Below are 23,462 nucleotides of genomic sequence, written 5' to 3'. Positions count from 1 at the left end.
CATCCTTAGAATGATGTCAAAGTCAATCAACTCTAGAACCACTAGGTCAGCTGGAAGGCATTTGTTCTCAACCATAACGGGACAGGTGTAATAGATCATATCTGTCATGAAAGGTTACTTTTAGGTCCACTGACCAACAATGGACACTCTAGCCTTGAAACCATTATTCCTAGCCTTTGGATTGTATTAAGATAACAAAAGAATGTGAAGCACTCAGATCAATCAAAACATACACATTGAAACTTCCCATATGAATTTTACCTGACACCATTGTGTTGGAGGTGTTTGCTTCTTGTTGTGTTATGGTGAAGATCTGAGTCAGTGTTGTACCCTTCCTTGAGAACTTGCCATTAAGGAAGAAGTCCCTCTTCCTCTCCCGTATCCTCTGCCCTGAGAAGGAACCATAGCAACTTGCCTTATAGTTGGTTGAGCCATATTACTTGACCCTGCTTGCTTTTATGAGGCTTTGTAGGGTCGCTTATGGGTTTTCCACTTTTCACATACCACGATGTATCTAAACCCAAACTCGATCCACTCCCCATTCCAAGACTAGATTTGATCCTATTCTAGAACTTATTATTCTTTTGTTTTCAAGCAAACTTTCCTCTTTTTTCTTTCTTAATTCCAAATGAAAAAGTGGTCTTAATCAATTGACTGAACCTCCCAGCATCTATGGCTTAAGGAATAGTGGACTTCTCGGCCTTAGTACTTTTCAGATCCATAATCCCTTCAATGATAGCTCCCACTTCCATGTTGCTCATAGCATTTATTATAGAGTGGAAGCTATGGGTTTCTGTAGCCAAAATCAGTGAAGAGTAGTGAGAATACAACCTTTGATTGTACCATTTAGCCTTTTTCTTATCTATGCAATACTCCTGCCCCACATACTATAGATGTTAGTAGTATGCCCTAGAGCATATCATTTAGTATGTATCTTACACATGTTTTATTAATAAAAGGCATTTCACATAAGATATTTATGTGAAATGGAAAAGGTCCATTGATATTTTGTTAGAAATATTATTCTTAAGTTGTTAAGAATATGAGTGACAGTATTTCTAGGACAAAGTATCATAAATAGGTTCACAATCGAGGATACTTCATAATAAGGACATGACTTATCAAGAAAGATTGTATTCATGTTTATTACCAAGTTATTTATATGAGATATAAATAAGATGGAATGGTGAGTCTCATGCCATATGACAAACATGATAGGCACTTATAAATGATAAGTAGGCCGAACCAGTGACACTTATGACAAGCACATGGAGTTTACTCTTGTCAATGTATTGTCATAAATCATATCAGTGCATATAGACCTGAGATAGCACAGTTATCATGTATATAGGTGATTTGAGTTTGATACTGCTTTCATACTTGTACTATGTATGGGTATATGGGCATGTGTTGGCTCCTACTAGTTATATATGCAGGTAGGTGTTGATCAAGATGGAATTTGTTCCTCTAAGTAAATAGAGATAAAATTCTATGTTCATTTAATTGTTCTTGTTGTTTCAAGTTCCTGGCCAGGACAGATAGATTTATTCAGAAAGGAATTTCTGATGAGAAAAATATTTTTAATCAAGAACTAAAATTAAAAGAGAACATAATATTCATAGCAAATGGAGTTTGACATAAACCATGACTCCAGCTTGAGTTGGGATTTTGTAACAGAGAGATTCTAGTGCATGGTAACATATGATTATAGGTTCATTTAAGGTAAACCTTATTACTAATTGGGTGGCCATGGCATGCTATACTAGGTATTAACCATGGTCTATGAGGTGCATAAAATGATTTAGAGAAATCATTTATGGTAAGAAAGAGTTCTGATGATATTAAGAGTTGATATCATGTCTCATTGCCAATTAGTGATGAGCCTAGTCAGTCACACACATACACAAGTTATCACCTATTTAAATATGATTTAATTAATTAATTAAAGAGTTTAATTGATTAATTAAATAGGTTTGGTTTGCAATTAGATTGCAAAGTCCCTAGCATGACTTGAAACCAAATCTAGATTATTGGATGTGTAGTATAAGTTAAATTTATATTTAAAGTATTTAAATATGAATTTAATTAATGAGAAATTAATTAATAGAGATTAATTAATTAATTTATATTTGATATAAATTAATTAGAAGAAGAGAAATAATCATTTTGGGTTGAGAACTTAAAATTAAGACACAGGGGCATTTTGGTCATTTCACAGTGTGACACGTGGCACCATGAGATGGTGACACATGGGATTACACATAAGCTTGCCAAATGTTTTTTTTTAATCATGTAAGATGATTAAAATTAAGATTAAATATAGGTTTGACACTTGGCACAATGTGATTGGGTCACTTAAACCTAGAGCTAATCAAAGGGTGACATGTGGCAAGGGTTTAATGTGTTAACCTAGCTATATAAGTGTTGTTATGAAAAAAGAAAAGCAACCAGCAGCCGCTCCTCCTTTGTCACGCCATTTTGCGGCTCTCCATCTATTCTTCTTCATCTCTCATCAATTCAAAGAGATTAGCCATCAATCTCTTGAATTAAGAACACTAGAAATTGTTTCTAGTGTCCTGTTTACATCTTTAATCTCTTAAAAGACAGAACTTGAATTTCAAATTAATAGAAAAAGCTTTAGAAGCTGTTCAAGGGTTGCCATAGGTGTTCTTGGTGTGGACAAGTTAGAGGGACAATATCTGGTGTCCTGAAGACGAATCTCAAAGGCGCAGACATGCTGCAGTGCATCAAGAGGTTAGTGTAATGGTTTTTTATTTAATCTAGGGTTCTAAAATTAATCTGATTAATTTTAAAATCTTAAATGGAAAATACAGATCCAAAAACATATTAAAATAGTTTTAATATGTTGTTTATCATTGAAATCAAATAGATAAAAATAAATCTTGCATGATGCATGTGACCCTAGGTGAAAATTTTTTAATTCAATGGTATAAACTTGTGTTTTTCACGCTTCTGTTCCTTCAATTGGTATCAGAGCCACTATATTTGCCATTTAGTTTGTTGATTATATAATTAATTGTGTGTTTTGATCATGAGATGATTTATCCATTGCTGGTTGCAATGGAGGTGTGGCGACATGCTTGAAAAAACACCATCAATGGTGCGCATGGTTTGGCTTCCATGGGTGGTTCATGGATTGGCTTTTAATTATGCAATTGTTGTATGATCTAAGGCCTATTCTTTGACTAATTAAAATGTTTAATTAATAGTTTTAATCACACAATTAAATTATGATTCAAATCATAATTTTAAAAATTGTTTGAATGTGATTAAAATCTGAATTTTAAAAGTTGTTTGAATGTGATTCAAATCTGAATTTTTAAAGTTGTTTGAATCATATTTAAATCTGATTTTTTAAAGTTGATTGAATAATATTCAGATCCGATTTTTTTAAAAATGTTTGAATGTGATTCAAATCTAATTTTTTAAAAAATGTTTGAATATGATTCAAATCTGAATTTTTAAGGTTGTTTAAATGTGATTCAAATCTGAATTTTTAAATTTGTTCGAATGAGATTCAAATCTGAATTTTTAAATTTATTTGAATCATATTCAAATCTGGATTTTTAAGTTGAATATGAGATATTCAATTTAATTTAAATATGTATGTTTTATTTAATTGTTAAATAGTGATATGCATGATGGATGATCATGGACTATAAAAGACCAATGTGATTGGATTTATTTCTTTTATGTTTCTTTGGGATTGTAAATTAATTAATTTATTTTAATTTATTTTAGGCATATATTATTAAGTTTGTAATAATTTTTGGGTTGTAATTTCATTTATTTAAGTTCTTGTAAATTCGCCTTGGTATGCCAAGGATTACTATGTAATTGGATTGCAAGAAGTTCAAGGAGGTCAAGAGCATTGGTGGGACCAGTGGGAGGAATTCAAGATCAAGTGTTAATTATGTACTCCTTCAGCAACTCTTGTAAAATGAATGAATGAAATACACCTAGGAATGCCCTGATTCAATTCATGGTGGCTCATAATTGAATCCCTTAGAAAGTCCATGATCATACGATATTTACTGCTTATCCATGAATGCATGAGATGTATGGGAATGTATGCAATTATATGATATATGCATGCTAAATGGATAATGTGCAAAGTGAGACCTTAATAGTAATTAGGATGACTATAAAATCTTCCAAACAAATGATTAAGTTGGAAATACTATAATTAAAGTAATTATAACATAGGCCCTCCATTGGGGCAATTATTTTAAGAAATTTTAAATAGTTGCATAAGATGCAATTAATTTAAGAGATTTTCTTAAGAATAATTGTTAAGCATGAGATGTTTTAAATATGTAAATGGTTTGGTGGCCAATATTGGATGTACCTGAGGACATTAAAATTATTTGCATAATTACTGGCTCAATGGGATCAACTTAACTAATGCAAGATAAGTCAATAATGGATGTACCTGAGATTTTGAGCATTAGGGGCTAGGTAAAGGATTGAACCTCACATGAGATGTGATGGGCAAGGAGTTACACACTTATAGTTTATTGTAATTCCAATAACGGATGTACCTAAGGATGATCAATAGAATTATAAGAATTCAATCACCCACTAGAAATCCATCCAACTAGGATTTTCATTTTCTACTTTGGAAGTGTAGGATTCGCTAAGTTAGTGGGAGGACCAATTTGATTAAAAGACCATAATCATTTTGGTTAATTACATGATACATTTACTAATTAATCTGGTTATTTTCTGCAGTTAATTTTCTGATAAAAATGAGCACAGAACAACCAGCACCATCCAATATCCTTGCAAGCATACTTGATCGCAATAGGTTGACAGGACCTAATCTCTCTGATTGGCTAAGAAATTTGAAACTTGTCCTGAACCTTGAACATATAGGATATGTTCTAGATTCAAATGTTCCTGGTCCCTTACCTCCAGAGGCCACTCAAGAGGAACATGAAACTTTGGACAAGTGGAAGGAGCATGATATGAGAGCTAAGTGTTACATGCTTGCTTCCATGAGTAATGAGTTACAGAAGCAGCATGAAAACATGAAGAGTGCAAGTGAGATCCTCCTTCACCTACAAGAGTTGTATGATGAGCACAGTAGGAATGCTAGGTATGAGATATCTAGGTAGCTGTTTCGCATGAGGATGTCTGAGGGACAGAATGTTGGGGATCATGTCCACAAGATGATTCGGCTGATTGAGCAGTTGGAACATCTTGACTTCAACATGGATTTCCAACTACAGACGGATTTGATCCTTCAGTCCCTTCCTGAGTTTTTTGGGAATTTTGTGACAAATTTCCATATGACTCAACAGGAATACACCTTAGCTGGTTTACTCAACATGCTGGTTATTGCCCAAAAGAATATGCGGGGCAATAAAGGAAAAGAGGTAGCTTTGATTGCTTCTTCTTCTGCTGGAAAGTCCAACAAGAAGAAGGGCAAAAAGAAAAAGAAATCTCAGATTCCTGGTCCTTCTAAGAAAATAGCTAAACAAAAAGAAAAACCAAAGCTGACAAAAGGCAAAGGAAAGTGTTTCCATTGCTAATAGGAAAGTGTTTCCATTGCCAACAGGAAAGTGTTTCCACTGGCCAGAGTATAGCAATCTAAATGAATGCAATGCCATGGTGAAAACCAACTCAAGTTCAAAATATATTTGGCACTTAAGGTTATGTCATGTTGCAGAAGATAGGATTGCAAAATTGGAGAAAATGGGGATTCTATCCTCATTGGGCTCTGAGCCTACTCCAACTTGTGAATCTTGCCTTCAGGGCAAAATGACTAGATCACCCTTTGTTGGACAAGGGCTAAGAGCTGAAAACATTTTGGAGCTAATACATAGTGATGTATGTGGTCCATTTAAAGAAATGGCTAGAGGGGGCTTTCATTATTTTATTACCTTTACTGATGATAAATCAAGATTTGGGTATTTGTATTTGATGAAATACAAACATGAATCCTTTGAAAAGTTCAAAGAATTTAAATCTGAAGTAGAAAATCAAACAGGAAAGAGTATTAAAGCTCTTCAATCAGATTGTGGAGGTGAATATTTGAGTACTGAATTTGATGAATACTTGAGAGAGCATGGCATTGTTTCCCAGCTGACTCCTCCAGGAACGCCACAGCTGAATGGTGTATCTGAAAGGAGAAATCGTATCCTATTGGATATGGTACGTAGTATGATAAGCTATACTGATATGCCAATCTCCTTTTGCGGATTTGCATTAGAATCAGCTTTGTATATTCTGAATAGGATTCCATCAAAATCAGTTTCTTCCACACCTTATGAGATATGGCATGGAAGAAAACCAAGTCTTAAGCATGTTAAGATTTGGGGTTGTCCAGCTTATATCAAAAAGCTGAACACTCATAAATTGGAGATGTCACACCCTACCCCTCTGTAAGGCATAACATGATCCCGTAGTATACCTAATGAATTACCAACTCCGTCTACTGATAACCCATTAAATATACTACAAGGGATTTTAAAAACTTTTCTTACTTCTTTTACAGTGGTGAGCACTATTTACAGGTATTAAAAACTTTGGTGAACTGAAGTGAAACAACTAACTCATTTGGTTTATTTGGAATTTCTGTAAAAATTTTGGCAGAGTGCCATCTGTATTTTGGACAAAACAGTTCTTCAGAAAACCTGTAAAAAGCACTTCAATAATTTTCCAAATCTCAACTCCAATACATTTCTCAACACAACAATTTATCAACTCAATTCCATAGAAATTTTTCAAAGTCTGAGATAAGGAAATATAATACAATTTTTACAAGTCAAACAACTCATAATTAATTTACAACTTCAAGGTACAATTTGAATTTACAACTGCTCAAAACCAAAAACAAAATGTACATACAGTGTCATACATTATAGTACAAAATGCAAAATACTGGTATACTCATAATACCAGGTAATCCCTCGCTGGATGTATATGCAGCCTAGTCTGCTGCCCTGTCTGTCTCTCTACCTGCGACAGCAATAAAAAGCTATCGCTGAGACAATGTCTCAGTGGTGCACAACATTAACCAAATACAATTTAAATCACAATTCATAAATCATGTAAATAGTGGATACTTAAAACCATAGTCAAATTTAAGACAATAAAGGTCAATAAGAATTTAAACTCCATTTCTCAATATCACAATAGATTTTCATAAGTCAGGTCATGTTTGAATTCAAAAGACAGTATATGTCAATGAGAGTTTAAATCCATTTCACAATCTCACAATACACATCAATAAATCACACACAGCTTAATCATGATCCATAGTTCAATTCGTCCCAAAAGCCGATGGCTAATGAGGTATTCGATTCGTCCCAAAAGTCGATGACTAATGAGGAATAACATGGCTAGCTAGCAAAAATATGAGTACTCATCCAATTCGTCCTCAATGCACACACCTCAACACTTCACGAGAGGGAATTCAATTCGTCCCACTAGACAAGCTAATGAGGAATACAATCAATATACATGATAGCTGTGGTTTCAAACCATTTCCAATGCTTTTCAATCAATAAGTAACCATCAATGTCATTCAAACAATTTTTCACAGTTTCAAATCATTCACAATATTTTTCAATCAATAAGTGTCCATCAAACTCATTTACACAATTTAAAACAATAATATACAAATAGTCAATATTTATTTCAATTGAAAATAATTCAAAAGAAACAGTTGTTGTGCACAAACCTCTGATATTTGTCTCCTGGACTTGACTCAGTATTTCTTTCCCTTTTCTTTGAGTCCTTGTTAATCGAGAAACACAATTTGAAGTGTTTCAGTACTAAATTAAACTGTCTCTATCGATGGTGTTTGGTAAATAATGCACTGAACTCAATTATTCACTTAATCACCTAATATACCGACCCTCGTTGTGTTTTAGGTAAATTAGGTTTTAGTGTCGTTAATATGTCACATTCGATAGGTTTTTAGGTTTGGTATGTTTTACCAAAGTCATTTCCTTGCTTAGTGCACTTTAATGCAAATTGCTGGATTCCAGGATACTGGTTTGACCTAGCCGGACGGCCTAGTTCCCTCGGTTTTCGGGTCTCGGTCGAAACTACAAACTTATAGATCTAGGTCTTATTGCAGGCGGGGCAAAATTTCAGGTCAATCCGAGTTAAGTAGACCAAGTTATGGTCATTACACTATTGCTGGTCAAATGGCATCAATTAGGTCATTTTTTTGGTCAATTTGGTCAACTCTGGTTCGGCCAGTTTTTGGACCCAAACTTGTGCAAGCTTTTTGACTTGCTTATGGTCATTTCTGGGCTTTGGTGTCTTCATAAGACTTGTAGGTATGGGTCTTAACCATTCTTGGTTAAAATTTCAGGTCAATTGGACCTGTTTTGAGTGAGTTATGGCCTAAACACTCACTGCTGCCCAAATGGTCAGTTTTTAGGTCTCAAGTGTACCTAATCCGAATTGGTCATTTTTCACATCACCTTGCAAGCAGAATTTTGGTATGTTCTCTCAATGAAAGTTGGCACATTTTGTGCCTAGTTTCACCTCCAATTGGTCTCATACCAATTGAGGTTACACATTTAAGGTTATAGGCTAAATTGTACACTGCCCTCACTATGCCTTTCACACCCCACTTCAAACACATATTTACCTTGCAAAGTTTACTTCCATACCCTACCAATCTGTTTTGGTACATTACCAAAAGCATTTTCTACTTTTCATTAACATTATTTTGGGCAGATTACCATTACCCTCAACACACCAAGTATAATTCACATTTACAATTTCTAAGTACCATTACATACACACCTAACCATTACAAATTTTACATACACTTTACATCATCAATCTACATACATATCCATCAATCCTTCTAGGTCAATATTCTGCCTATACTTCCATCAATACTTACAATTATGCAAGGGTTCCCAAGCTGCCGAAATTGTCCTTCAATACCACATTGCCCTACAATCCATCAATTCTCATCCAAGTGCCAAAATCACCATATATATGTGAAACAATTCATTAGGATATTAATTTACCATGATCAACATTATTTCTCATCAATTATATGCATAATAAATCATCAAATGTGTGACCCCATGGCTGTCCAAAAATGGCTATCTCAATAACTATTTAAACTTCAAAATTTCCTTCACAAAACTAACACCTACAACATAAACATAAAGTTTAACAAGGAAATTCTCAAAAATGCAAACTTACCTTTAATTGTAACTTGCTAAACCTTCACCAAACTTCTCAAAATTGGTATCAATATCTTCCTTGTGATGTGTAGACCATTTTTCATAAAGCTACTTAAGGGATTGGAGTTGAAATGGAGAGAGGAAATCAAGCTCATGCAAAACGTCAATGGTGGATTTTTTTCATCTTCATTCACGGCATGGTTGAGCTAAGTGAGGAAGATGAGGTTTGAGTGGGAGAAATCTGCCCACTTATGAGTATTTTTAATCCATTTAATGTTCTTAGTGGTCCACTAGCAAAATTAAATCATATTTTAAGCTAACTTCCCACTTATTCCACATTTAACCCATAATTTCCACTATTTATTTTAGGTACCACCAATTTAATTTTTCATTTTATTTTCTAAGTGTAATACTATTTATTTTTAATGGAAATTTAGGTCAAAAGACAATTCGGGATGTCAAATGACCATAATGCCCCTGTTCGGGTTGCATTCCCGATTTTTCGGTAACACCGTATTCTGTCTGTTTTTCGATTTCTCACTTTTCTTTGTACTAATTATTTAATTTTTCTTTAATCTTTCTTATGATATTTATTCTTCAATAAGGTTCTATTTAAGTCCTAAAAATGTTTTCCAGGGTTCCCCGCAGTCCAGGGCTAGTCAACGGTCCACGCCGTGACTTCCCGGTGCGGTCACCCATCGTTAGGTTTCCCGGCTCGTTTAACTTGGTCACATTTCTTTGCTATCATTTTTCCTTTGTTTTTCTTGTACTTTCTTTTCTTGTATTTCATTATTTTATGTCTCCTCACTCATATCGAAGTACGGTTCTAGGCATCCTAGCTGTCCGGACAACACTAGTCACCGGAGCAGCAGAACGCACTACCGAACTTTGGGGTGTTACAGGAGACCAGATCAGAAAAAGGTCAATTTGTTGGATATCCAAAAGATAGTTTTGGATATTATTTTTATTTGCCTACTTCACAAAAGGTTATGATAAGTAGAGATGCTACATTTCTTGAAGAACAGTTTGTTCAAGAAGGAGGCAAAGGAAGGCAAATAGAGTTAGAATTGGAGAATTCTAACCAACCAACAGATCAGCTGGATATAGATCCATCTAGTCAACCTATACCCGTTAATGAAACATCTACAACTGTTCCTCGTAGAACAACCAGGGTATCTCACCCACCAGTGAGATATGGTTTCCTTCATGAAGAAGAACAAGAGTTGTCTACTCATGAAGAAGTAGATCATGGAAATGATCCACTTACCTATGAAGAAGCTATATCAGATATAGACTCTTCAAAATGGATTGATGCTATGAAATCCGAGATTGATTCCATGTATAAGAATCAAGTTTGGGATCTTGTTGACCCAGCTGAAGGTATTATACCTATAGGGAACAAATGGGTTTTCAAGAAGAAAATTGGTTCTGATGGAAAGGTAGAGACCTATAAGGCAAGGCTAGTAGCGAAAGGGTTTCGCCAAAGGCAAGGAATCGAATATGAGGAGACTTTCTTGCCTGTTGCCATGCTTAAATCAATTAGGATTCTATTAGCAATGGCTGCATACTATGATTATGAGATTTGGCAGATGGATGTCAAAACAGCTTTTCTCAATGGATACATTGAAGAAAATATTTTCATGGAACAACCTAGGGGTTTTGAATCCCAAGATGGTTCCAAGGTATACAAGCTAAAGCGATCCATTTATGGGTTAAAACAAGCTTCGAGGAGTTGGAACATCCATTTCGATGAAGCCATTAAATCCTTTGGTTTTATAAAAAATGAGGATGAGCCATGTGTATATAAGAAGGTTAGTGACAGTGCTATCACTTTCCTTGTCTTATATGTGGATGACATACTGTTGATGGGTAATGACACAGGTATGTTGACAACTATAAAGGTATGGTTGTCAAATACATTCTCCATGAAAGACTTAGGGGAGGCAACCTATATTCTTGGGATTCGCATCTATAGAGATAGAGCGAAAAGAATAATTGATTTATCCCAAAGTCTATACTTGGAAAAGGTGTTTAACATGCTTGATTCTAAGAGAGGATTGTTACCAGTGAGACATGGTGTCCACCTTTCTAAAGAGATGTCTCCAAAGACACCTGAAGATAGAGATAAGATGGCCAGGATTCCATATGTTTCGGCTATCGGAAGTTTAATGTATGCAATGTTGTGTACTAGGCCAGATATTGCATATGCTGTTAGTTTGACTAGCAGGTATCAATCCAATCCAGGTTTGGAACACTGGATAGCTTTCAAGAATATCCTTAAGTACTTGAGAAGAACTAAGGATTTATTATTGATTTATGGAGGTGGAGACTTGTAATTGGATGGTTATACTGATTCTGACTTCCAATCAGATATCGATGATAAAAAGTCTACCTCTAGATATGTGTTCATTTGTAATGGAGGTGCAGTCAGTTGGAAGAGTTCCAAACAGAGCACAACTGCAGATTCCACTACAGAGGCTGAGTATATTACTGCATCAGATGCTGCAAAGGAAGCTGTTTGGATAAAGAAGTTCGTGACAAAACTTACAGTAGTTCCTTCCATTGAGTCAGCAGTTCCACTACACTGTGACAACAATGGAGCAGTCATATAGGCTAAGGAACTAAGGTGTCACCCAAAATCCAAACACATAGAAAGGCACTACCACGTTATCAGAGATATAGTTGGGTAAGGCGATATAGCCATGCAGAAAAATAACAACAGTTGAAAAATCCAGCTGATCCATTCACTAAGCTTTTGTCACAAGCTCAGATAGACCGACATATTGAGAAGATGGGTCTAAGGTATTGTAATGAATGGCTTTAGTGCTAGTGGGAGATTGTTAGTAGTATGCCCTAGAGGATATCATTTAGTATGTATCTTGTACATGTTTTATTAATAAAAGGCATTTTCACTTTTCCGTTTACATAAGATATTTATGTATAATAGAAAAGGTCTATTGATATTTTGTTAGAAATATTATTCTTAAGTTGTTAAGAATATGAGTGATAGTATTTCTAGGACAAAGTATCATAAATAGGTTTACAATCGAGGATACTTCATAATAAGGACATGACTTATCCAGAAAGATTATATTCATGTTTGTTACTAAGTTATTTATATGAGATATAAATAAGATGGAATGGTGAGTCTCATGCCATATGACAAATATGATAGGAACTTACAAATGATAAGTAGGCCGAACCAGTGACACTTATGACAAGCACATGGAGTTTACTCTTGTCAATGTATTGTCATAAATCATATCAGTGCATATAATCTTTAGACCTGAAATAGCACAGTTATCTTGTATATAGGTGGTTTGAGTTTGATACTGCTTTCATACTTGTACTATGTATGGGTATATAGGCATGTGTTGGCTCCTACTAGTTATATATGGAGGTAGGTGTTGATCAAGATGGAATCTGTTCCTCTAAGTAAATAGAGATAAAATCCTATGTTCATTTAATTGTTCTTGATGTTTCAAGTTCCTAGCCAGGACAGATAGATTTATTCAGAAAAGATCTGAGGAGAAAAAATTTTTTAATCAAGAACTAGAATTAAAAGAGAATATAATATTCATAGCAAATGGAGTTTGACATAAACCATGACTCCAGCTTGAGTTGGGATTTTGTAACAGAGAGATTCTAGTGCATGGTAACATATGATTATAGGTTCATTTAAGGTAAACCTTATTACTAATTGGGTGACCATGACATGCTATGCTAGGTGTTAACCATGGTCTATTAGGTGCATAAAATGATTTAGAGAAATCATTTATGGTAAGAAAGAGTTCTGATAATATTAAGAGTTGATATCATGTCTCATTGCCAATTAGTGATGAGCCTAGTAAGTCACACACATACACAAGGCCGTTGGAACCTATAACAAGCCTAAAACTTAGTAAAAATATTTCTTTACTCCATATAAACTAAAGCCCAAAGCAACTTATAGGCAATTACACATTAGCATTTTCATCATAGCATAAAAAATTTCATTTAAAATAGCTCAGGATTTTGAGCTGTTTCATAACATTCATAAATGCTAAAGCATTGTTCCTTCATTCATACATAATCATAAAATAGTGCTTATGGATTAAGACAAACATACATACTATATATTACATACTGACAAAAGACTGAAGCCAAGCACAATATCTAATAGTTAATAATTAAATGTCCACTATAAAACCTCAATTCATACATATAAAACTTAATACACCTCAGCATCTTGCTATTCTTTCTGGTATATGTCTCTAATCCTGTGACACTCCACCTAGGGTTAAGGGAAGGAGCTAAGCTTTGGGAAGCTTAATGAGTAAATTAGCAGTTATCATAGTTCATTTTATTCAATACATGATATGTAATGCAATCAAATGCATGATTTTTCACAACACAAACAATTCACATAAGATAGACTTATCATCAGTGATTTCCCATAACTAATTTTCCAAGCTCATAAAGATGCTCCTCAGGACTTCATCTTAATACATAATATAACCAATGTGCCAGGATCATAAAGAAGCTCCTCGACTCTCTATCATAAATACTGAGCCAAGGGGTTATTAGGCCTCACCTAGTCTTAACACATCATATCATGCATGATTATAACATATCCACAACATATCTATAACATAGGGAAAATCAGTGGGTCAACCAACATCTATCAAGCATTAACAATTAACTATGCAGTTGTGACACCCTTTACCCATCTACAGTATAGCCGAGTAAGATATGTCACATAGTGTACCGGAACACCCTATTTTATTTTAATCCTTTTTATCCTTCCTTATTTATTTTTATCATAGTTATGAAGTACAATTGGTGAAGTATAAGTTATTTAAGTTATTTATGGAAAACATCAATTTATTTGAGGTTCCGTAAATTTTATAGAAAATCCGGCAGAGTACTAGCTAAAAATGGAGAAAACAGTTCTTCGGAACCTGTGAAAAAACACTTCCAAAGTTTTCAATTAATCACAAACTCCATTTCATCATCAAAATCTCAATATTTTTTCAACAATATTTCCATTTCTCAATCATTCATTTCATATGATATTTATGTAAAAATCATCAATAAATATTCACTTTTTCATTCATAAACACAATTTTCACTATTTACATCAATACCAAAATACATTACATAAGTCTTAATTACAGGTGAGAAAATAAAAATTAATTACAAAATACTCAAAATGAAACCTAGTGTCCTACCAATGCACTGATGTTGGTGAGGTGACACGGACACTATACAGAGCTGCAGAAGGTCTCACCTAGTTTATGGTCTACTGGGCTCTCGGTCAATCTCTCCAGAACCTACGCGTGGCAAAAGCAACGCACTAAGCAATAATGCATAGTGGTGTCAATAATAAAATAAAAAGAAATAATAGAAAATAAATATGTAGTGCATGTTCTGATGTCTTATGCAGACAAAGACATAACTGGCAGGATTGGACAGAATCCAAAATTCTGGGCAAAACTGGTTCTACCAGATTTGGTAACCTAAGTTTGGTTGGCATTTGGCTAGGTTATGGTCAGAATTTAGAATTGTGTTCTCCATGAAAGTTGTAGATCTATGTCTCAGATTTCTGATGGCAAAATTTCAGTTCAATTGGACCTTTCTACACTGAATTATGACTAAATAAATAAACACTGTTCATTTGGTCATTTTGCCCAGGCAGAATGTAAGTCTCCCGGATTAAGGCAATTGTTAGGTCAACTTGGTTTAGTTTTCTGGGCAAGGTTTCTATACCAAAGTTGTGCCATTATATGTCTAGTTTTATGTCCAATTGGCCTTGCACCAATTGAACCACTACAACTCCATTTATAACTGCCCAAACCTGCTGGACTCATGCTCAATCCTGCAGGTCAGCCAAGGTAGCTCACCCATACACAAATGCCAAGCCTCAACTCACTTCATTTCCTCATTATACACATTCAAATGGTTACTAATTGACTATTACAAGGTTAATAAACCATTACATTAGCAAACCCTAATATTGTTAAGTGTCCATATTTTTCCATGTTCATACATACCTAATCCTTGCATTTCACCTACACAACTAAGTTCAATCATGCATTTAGCACTAAGGGCTACTTTTCAACACTTTGCTATCAAGCAAAATCACTAACCCTAACTAACCCTAGCTGTAGGGTGCACACACACACTTGTTTGTTTCATTTTCTTACATTTCCTACACATATCATGCCATTAAACATGAATTAAACTAAAAAGAGCAAGAGTTTGGTCATTTACCACAAGTGAGCAGAATTTTCTCCCTTCACAACTTCAGTTTTCTTGGCTTTTCTTGGCAGCTAATCACCTTGCCAAGTTGTATAGACAAATTTTGTTGAAGTGGACTTAGGATTTCAAGTGAGATTTGGTGAGTTGGAAAGCTTGTATAAGCTTTAATGGTGATTTTGGGTGGGTTGAAGGGAAACGGCAAGTTTGTTGAAGGAGATGAAATCTGATTGCTTTTGGTTATTTTGGTCTCAATTATCGCTTTTTAATAAGTTAGCTTAATTGTGATTGGTAGGGAGGCTTTAAATGTCATAAGCATGAGGTAAAAATTCACATTTAATTCATTTTCTCTTCTTTTCTCCTCTACTCATTTTCAATTTAATTTTTAGCAATATTTATTCACATTTTGTTTCATGATAATTATTTAATTAACTAGACAAGCGGCCAAAAATCACTTCTGAAGGCGAAATGACCAAAATGCCCTCCATTTAGCTTAACAAACCAAAATTGTCTATACCGATAGAAAAATTTTTCTAAGCATTTTCTTGGCATTCTAATGCCTTGTAAACCTCAATGACTCTTCTCTCGAGTCTGAAAAATTATTTTATGATCTTTATCCCTGGTCTAGGGCTCCTAGTTGTGAGGACCGCAGCTTTCCACTGGGTTACCCATCGCTAGGGCACCAGCTCATTTAACTTGGTTGTATTTTATTTCTAAAATTTTTTCTAAATTTTTCTTATTGATATTTGAGTTAATTATGGTTCCTCACTTTAGTTTAAATATTTTTTCGGACGTTTTAGCTATCCGGACTGACACTGGTCACCGGAACAGTAGAATGTATGGAGTTGCTACAAGGAGGGTATTACAGCAGTAATGCAGCATATTTATGTTCTAGATACATGCAACCTAATAATATCATAAAGTGATGCATGTGAATGATTATGAGTTCAATTTCATTTAATTAAAAAGATTATCATTTATTAGGATTCGTGTTACTCACCTCTTCTAGCCTATCAAACACCGATCCTACAAATGACGGACCCTAATGAGTTATCCGAATCTCTATAACTCTATGCATATATCATACAACTTATTTTAGGTATATTCTATACATGAAATTGAGTTTTGGAGCCATGGAATGAAAATGGAAAATGTGCAGGCAGAAGCAATTTCGGCTGCCAAAGTAGAGAATTTCGATTGTCGAAGTCCTAAACCTTAAATGCCCTCAGTAGACAATAGCTACTTTGGCTATCAAAATGCTAAACCTTAAATGCCCTTAGCAGACAATAGCTACTTCACCTGCTGAAGTCTTGAACTTCAAAATGTTCTTGAGAAGTAGTAACTACGAACTTCAAAATGTTCTTGAGAAGCAGTAACTACTCCGGCTACCAAAATAATAGTTTTTAGCAGTTAAACCTAGAAATTTCCAGAATTCCCAATTGAAATCTAAAGAAAACCAACTAGGCTAAAACTTGATCCTTTTTTTTTTTTTTTCCAAACTCAAAACTCAACTGACAACATATCATCATGCCATAAACAAAACAACTAACCCTGTTAAACCTAGAAAATCAACATGCATTTGAAAATTCATCAATCCAACCACAATTGCAATACTCTTCTTATCTTTAAAATGTTTAATCAAAACTCCTACCATAGATGCAAAGCATTTTACTCAACATTTCCCATTCCAAAACATATAAGAAGATCATTTTGAAGGTTAAGGTGGGAAGAGGAGCTATCTTTCTCCTTTGAACATGAAAAGAAGAAAATTGATAGAGGAAGACATCTAATTCAACCCGTGATACTTGAAATTCCTAATAGATCTTCAAACATCCAAAACATGCAAGTTGTTAAGAATGGATTAGCTTGTTTCAAAATGGAGAGAAACTTGACACTTGCATGTAACAGTAAAGAGAGAGAGAGAGAGTTTGAAATTACCATTTCTTTTTTAAAAGAATTTCAAGCCATAAAGATAATTTATACCCCTTGCTATTTAGAGGACTTTCGGCTGTTGAAGGTCATTCTTTCGGCTGCTGAAAGTCTCATTTATAGCAACCCTTAATAATCTTCCTTAAAACCAAAAACAAATGAGCATGTATAAAATTTTAACTTTTGTTATAAAATAATGATTTTAGAAACCCTAATGCTTCCTGGATCCTTATTAGGGTTTCCAAAGCTTGCCTAGAACCTCCCTCCATAGTTGATTCTTATCATTAGAGATTAAGGGACGTTACACTCTCTCTCCTCCCCTTTCTCTCACCCTCTCTCTCTCTTTCTTTCCTTTCCCACACATGTTTGCTGGTTTTTGATACACTTGTATTATATAGATGTTTTTAAGTACATTTGTATAATATTTCATAGCATTTAGATAAGTAATCTCATGCATAATCATCAATTTCATATACTCTTGTAAATTCCGTTGCCAAACTCTGAATTCTATGTTTTTTGTATGTTTCCTGGTGTTTTGTAGAGGTTCCAAGGCACAGGAGCAGAGTAGATAGCTTGGAAAGGCCAAAGAATTGAGAAGTGTTGCAGATACACCTTACACGGGTCATGTAATCAAAGCCATAGACCTGTGTAACTTACTGCCAGGAGAAAGACAAAGAGCCAAGGAAGAATCAAAGTACATGGTGTGACACCCCTTACCCGTCTGCAGTGTAGCAGAGTAAGATATGCTACACAGTGTGCCAGAGCAACCAATCTTATTTTATTACAATTTACCCTTTTCTTAATTTATTTATTTATCACAAAGTGAAATTTATGTCATTTAATTTATTTATTGAAATTTTGAATTAATTTAAGGTTTCAAAAATTTTACAGAAAATCCGACAGAGTACCGGCTAAAAATGGTGAAAATAGTTCTTCGGACCCTATAGAAACACTTCCAATAATTATTCAAATCCACAACTCCAAATATGTCATCATTTCTCAATAAATTTCTCATCAAATTCTCAATAATTCCTCAATTTTTCATTCATTCATTTCATATCAAAATCATACTCAAATTATGAATAAATACTCAAATTTTATCCATAAACACAAATTTACAGATAATCACATTAATACAAAATTACATTACAGAAGTTTTAAATATACATAATAAAATAAAATTTTAATTACAAAGTTTACAAAAATTATAAAATACAAAATGTAACCTAGTGTCCTACCAAATGCACTGTAGCCTGATAAGTGACACAGGACACTCGCAGATCTGATTCTCACCCGAACTGAGGTCTACTGGGATCACTCTCTGTATCTCTAGTACCTACGCGTGACAAAAGCAACGCGCTAAGCAATAATGCTTAGTGGTATCAATAATAAAATAAAGAGCTAAAAAGAAATAAACATGCAGTGTATATGTTGATTTCTCATATGGATAAATTTTTGGTAATTATCTGTAGTATTATTTATTTGGTGCTTTTTACTTTAATACTTGATTAAAATTTATCAATATTTTTTTTTGGTTTCCCAAGCAACCTATACCAGTGACTAAACTAGATAGACGGGTAAACTAGCACTGGGTACCAAGTACCTCGGGCCGTTACACCATCGGTCACATAGTGTCTCCCGGTGTGCAACAGAACAGCTAACAAGCTGTAATAAATATTAGGCACAAGACCAAGTATCACAATAAGGTCCAAATGGCTAAAAGCTATAAAATCACAAAATGTCCATTTAAGCCATGAATTACAGAATGGCATGATGCCATATGCAGTACTACTAACAGAACCCTATTGGCATGCCAAACTATCCAAACCAATCACACCAGGCCTACTAGGGCATATTACACTTTTAAATTTTACAATTCTTTGAAATTGAAGTTTAATTATTACTATTCATTTCATTAGTCAACTAAAATGTTGACTTTTTCATAGACAATAGGTATATTGGTTCTAATATCCCCAACATATCACATTTTGCATTCTAATGTTGTTGGTATTAGTTGCTAATACCATTTCAAAGCTTAGTGTTGGTTATTTATAATTTTCAGATTTCAAGCACTAAGTTTATTGTTCTATTGGTAATTTGTACAGTAGAAATTTGACAACATTGTCTTCATGAAAGTTGTTCCTTTATGTCTCTTCTTTAATTCCCTTTTTGAATCACTCCATTTGGAGTTTTTTAGCTCAAGATATTCTAATTTGAACAAGGCTTGCCGGATTGGTATCTGCCCAGAATTTCTGGGTAGAATCCCATTCTGCCAGATTTGGTAGCTCAACTTTGGCTAACAATTTCATTTGGTTAAGTTCAGAATTAGAGTTTGTGTTCTACATGAAAGTTGTTCTAAATTGTCTAAACTTTTTATTGATATAAATTTCAGGTCAATTGGACCTTTCTACACTGAGTTATGACCAAATGAATGAATACTATTCATTTGGTCATTTTGCCTAGGCAGAATGAATGGTATCCAGATTTGGTCAATTTTTAGGTCAGTTTATTGTGGTTTTCTAGCCAGGGTTCCTTCATCAAAGTTGTGACATTATGTATCTAATTTCATGTCTAATTGGCCTTGCACCAATTGAACCTACTCAACTCCAGTTATAGCTGCCCAAATCTACTAGACTAACACCCAGTCTTGTAGGTCACACTAGGCAGCATACCTAACTTCAATTCTCATGGCACAAATCACTTCACTTCCTAATCACACATAGCCAAATGATCACTAATTGACCATTAGAACTTTATTGCACCAATACATGAGCAAAATCTCAAATTTGTGCCCCAAACCCTAACTCCAACCATTTCAATTCTTCAAACACATATATCAATGGATCAATTCATACTCCCAATGATGCATACACAAAGTTTAAAGGATTAATTGACACTAACCTTGAATGGAGTCACTTCTAAGCTTGCTAAACCTCACTTTTTCTTCTTCTAATTGCTGCCTCAAGCTTGCTCTAGTGGTAGGGATAAATTTTTGTGAAGAGAGGATGAGATTTTAAGGTGAATTAGAGTGGGGTTGAAAGCTTAATGAAGCTTTAATGGTGGATTGGCGTTGGAGAGGGATTTCAGCTGGGTTATGGAAGGAAGAAGAGTGAAGTTTTTCTTTTCAATTTTCTTCCCATTTTACTCTTTTAATTGGGTTTATAAACATGTGTCACAATGTGAATGGGTGGAAGTGTTTTAATGACATCATAGTGATGTCAAAATTCTAATTTAATTCATTTTCTTTCCTTTTCTTTTTTACTCATTTTCAATTAAATTTTTAGCAATTTTTATTCATTTTTTATGGAATAATAATTATTTATTTAACTGGATAAGTTGGCCAAAAATCATCTCTGAAGACGAAATGACCAAAATACTCTCTGTTTAGCTTATTGAGCCAAAATCGTCTATACTGATCTAAAAATTTTTCTAAGCATTTTCTTGGCATTCTAATGCCATTGAAACCTCAATGACTCTTCTCTGGAGTCCCAAAAATTATTTCACAAAATTTTCCCTCGGGTTTAAGGCTTCTAGCTGTGAAAACAGCAACTTCCCTTTAGGTTACCTATCGCTAGGGCACCGGCTCATTTAACTTAGTTGTATTTTATTTCTAAAATTTTTCTTAAATTTTTCTTACTATTATTTGAGTTATTTATGACTCCTCACTTTAGTCTAGATATAGTTCCAGACATTCTGGCTGCCTGAACTGACACCGGTCACCAGAATAGTAGAATGTATAGAATGGCTACAGTGAGGGTGTTATACACGGGCCGTATACCATGCCCCATGTAAAATATGAAGACCATTGTAAGTCTCTGCGGTGCCAAGCTTGAAGATTTCTCTGAAGTACAAAAGTACACAGGCTGTGTAATTAGGCCTGTGTAACTACCTAAGGCTCGTGTAAAGTCCTGTCCTGATACAAGATGCAATAATTCAAGCTCCAGTAAGTTACATGGCCCTAGGCTGTGTAGTGACACACGGGCCATGTATCACGCAACAATCAGTTCTTGAATTGGTTCTAACTCCAGCTTTGATAGAGAGAAGAGACTCCTAATGCCTTGAGGACTTTAAAAACCTAACCCTAGTTCATTCAATATAAATAGAGGAGCCACAGAAAACAGAAGAAAGTTTTTAGTTTTGAAGTTTTAGGAGAGAAATCTTAATTCCAGACCTAATCTCACCTTCATATTCACATCCTTCACAGCCGTTTTGGAGAGTAGATCATCAATACAAGAGGGAAGCCTCCAGCTGAAGTTCCATAAGTTTAAGGCTGTAGGAAATCCTCATCGGTTATTTAATTCTATTTCTTTAAGACCGTTCATGTTCTTTTATTTTATTTCTATTATGTTTGTTAAACTCACCATGAGTGAGTAAATCCTTGATTCTGGAATTGGGAGAGTAACGCTTGTAATTATTATTATGGATGAATACTGAGTTTTATTTATTGGATTTGAGTTTTGCCATTTGATTCAATTTGTTGTGATCTTAATACATGCTATGTGCAGGTACCCACTTAGTATTGATTACAAATATTAATTGAAGGACTGAAAGGTGAAGATTAATATTAGAAAATCAGGATTTTGAACCTAGAAAATTTGACCTAGAGATAGGCTAATGATCTTTGTGGAGTTTTAAAATTAATCATAGATCTTAAAGGGTTTTTTTAGGACTAATCACCAATGAAAGTAGGGTTTGACTCTAATTGGAACACACCTTAGATGCCTTGAGAGAGGACTTAGGATATCCTAGGATTAATTTCCATCAAAGTGATGATCCTCAATCCAATGAATAGACGAGATTAAAATCCATCATAAGATTACAGTGTAAAATCTTAATTCTGGAATTGTTTCAATAGATAGTTTTATTCAAAGTTTATTTTTAGCATCCAAAATAAGTTTAATCTACTCTTCATTCATATTCGGTAGCTTAAACAGTCAGAACTGCTGTGTAGTTTAGTACTTACTAACTAAATTCCTCATGGGATGATACTTCACTCACTACTTTATTATTTGTTAGCGATCCGTGCACTTACGGGGTTGAAACACTAGCAAACAAGTTGTTTGGCGCCGTTGCTGGGGATTTTAGTTTTAGTAATATTGAGCAATAGGAAATTTAGCTGATTTAGGCATTTATATTTATTGTTTAGTTTTATTTAATTTGTTTTATTTCTTTTCTTTTCTCTCAGGTATTTGGTCTGGTGCATGACCAAAGCAAAATAGGAAGAAGAAGTTTTGGGCTTAGATCCCGAGATAGATAGAACTCTGAGAGCCATCAGGAGAGAAAGGAGACACCAAGAGCAAGATCAAGGAAATCAAGAAATTCTAATTATGGCCGACAATAACAACAGGCCAAGACTCTTGAGAGACTATGGAGCTCCATCTATCCAAGGATATCAGACCTACAGTGGAAGCTAACGACTTTGAACTGAAATCAGCATGGCTCCAAATGATTCAACAGACCTAGTTTGGAGGTTCACCAATAGAAGATCTATACTACCACCTCCAATGCTTTCTTGCCCTATCTGACACATTCAAGATGAATGAAGTATCTGATCAAGATATAAGACTCAGAGCATTCCCATTCTCCTTTTGAGACAGAGCAAGGAAGTAGTTACTTTCTCAACCAGCTGGAACATTCACCACTTGGGAAGACCTCTCACAAGCTTTTCTAGTAAGGTATTTCACACTTGTAAAGACTGCAAAGTTGAGGGTTGAACTCAATACCTTTAGACAAAAGGAAGGTGAATCACTCTATGATGCATGGGAAAGATATAAGGACCTATAGAGTGAATGTCCACACCATGGCATAGAAGATTGGCTCCTAGTTCAGAATTTCTATAATGGGCTACTACCTTCTACAAGGAGCATGGTAGATTCAGCTGCAGAAGGTGACCTAATGGAGAAAACAGTGGCACAACCACTTAAACTTCTGGAGAGGATCATATATCACAACTTCGAGTGGTCAAATGAAAGAAGAAACATAAGGAGAACAGTAGGGATCCTGGAAGTGGATGCCCTAAGTGTGATAAATGCTCAATTTGATCAGCTCACGAAACGGCTTGATAGAATGCAAGCCAACACTATTGGTATAAGCAACCAGCATAGCGACTAC

At 34.6% G+C, this 23,462-nt stretch overlaps 1 non-coding gene across 1 annotated transcript; it reads right to left on the bottom strand.

Moving 5' to 3' along the window:
• Positions 1-23,051: 23,051 nt before the first annotated feature.
• LOC131180323 (small nucleolar RNA R71) lies at positions 23,052-23,158 on the bottom strand. The gene has a single exon (XR_009149099.1). It is a non-coding gene; the product is annotated as a small nucleolar RNA R71 (small nucleolar RNA).
• Positions 23,159-23,462: the final 304 nt, after the last annotated feature.

Source organism: Hevea brasiliensis, chromosome 5 (genome assembly GCF_030052815.1).
Source record: "Hevea brasiliensis isolate MT/VB/25A 57/8 chromosome 5, ASM3005281v1, whole genome shotgun sequence".
In the NCBI taxonomy this organism is placed as follows: domain Eukaryota; kingdom Viridiplantae; phylum Streptophyta; class Magnoliopsida; order Malpighiales; family Euphorbiaceae; genus Hevea; species Hevea brasiliensis.
Note: the sequence above shows the minus strand (reverse complement) of the source record. Positions and strands in the feature narration are given on the sequence as shown.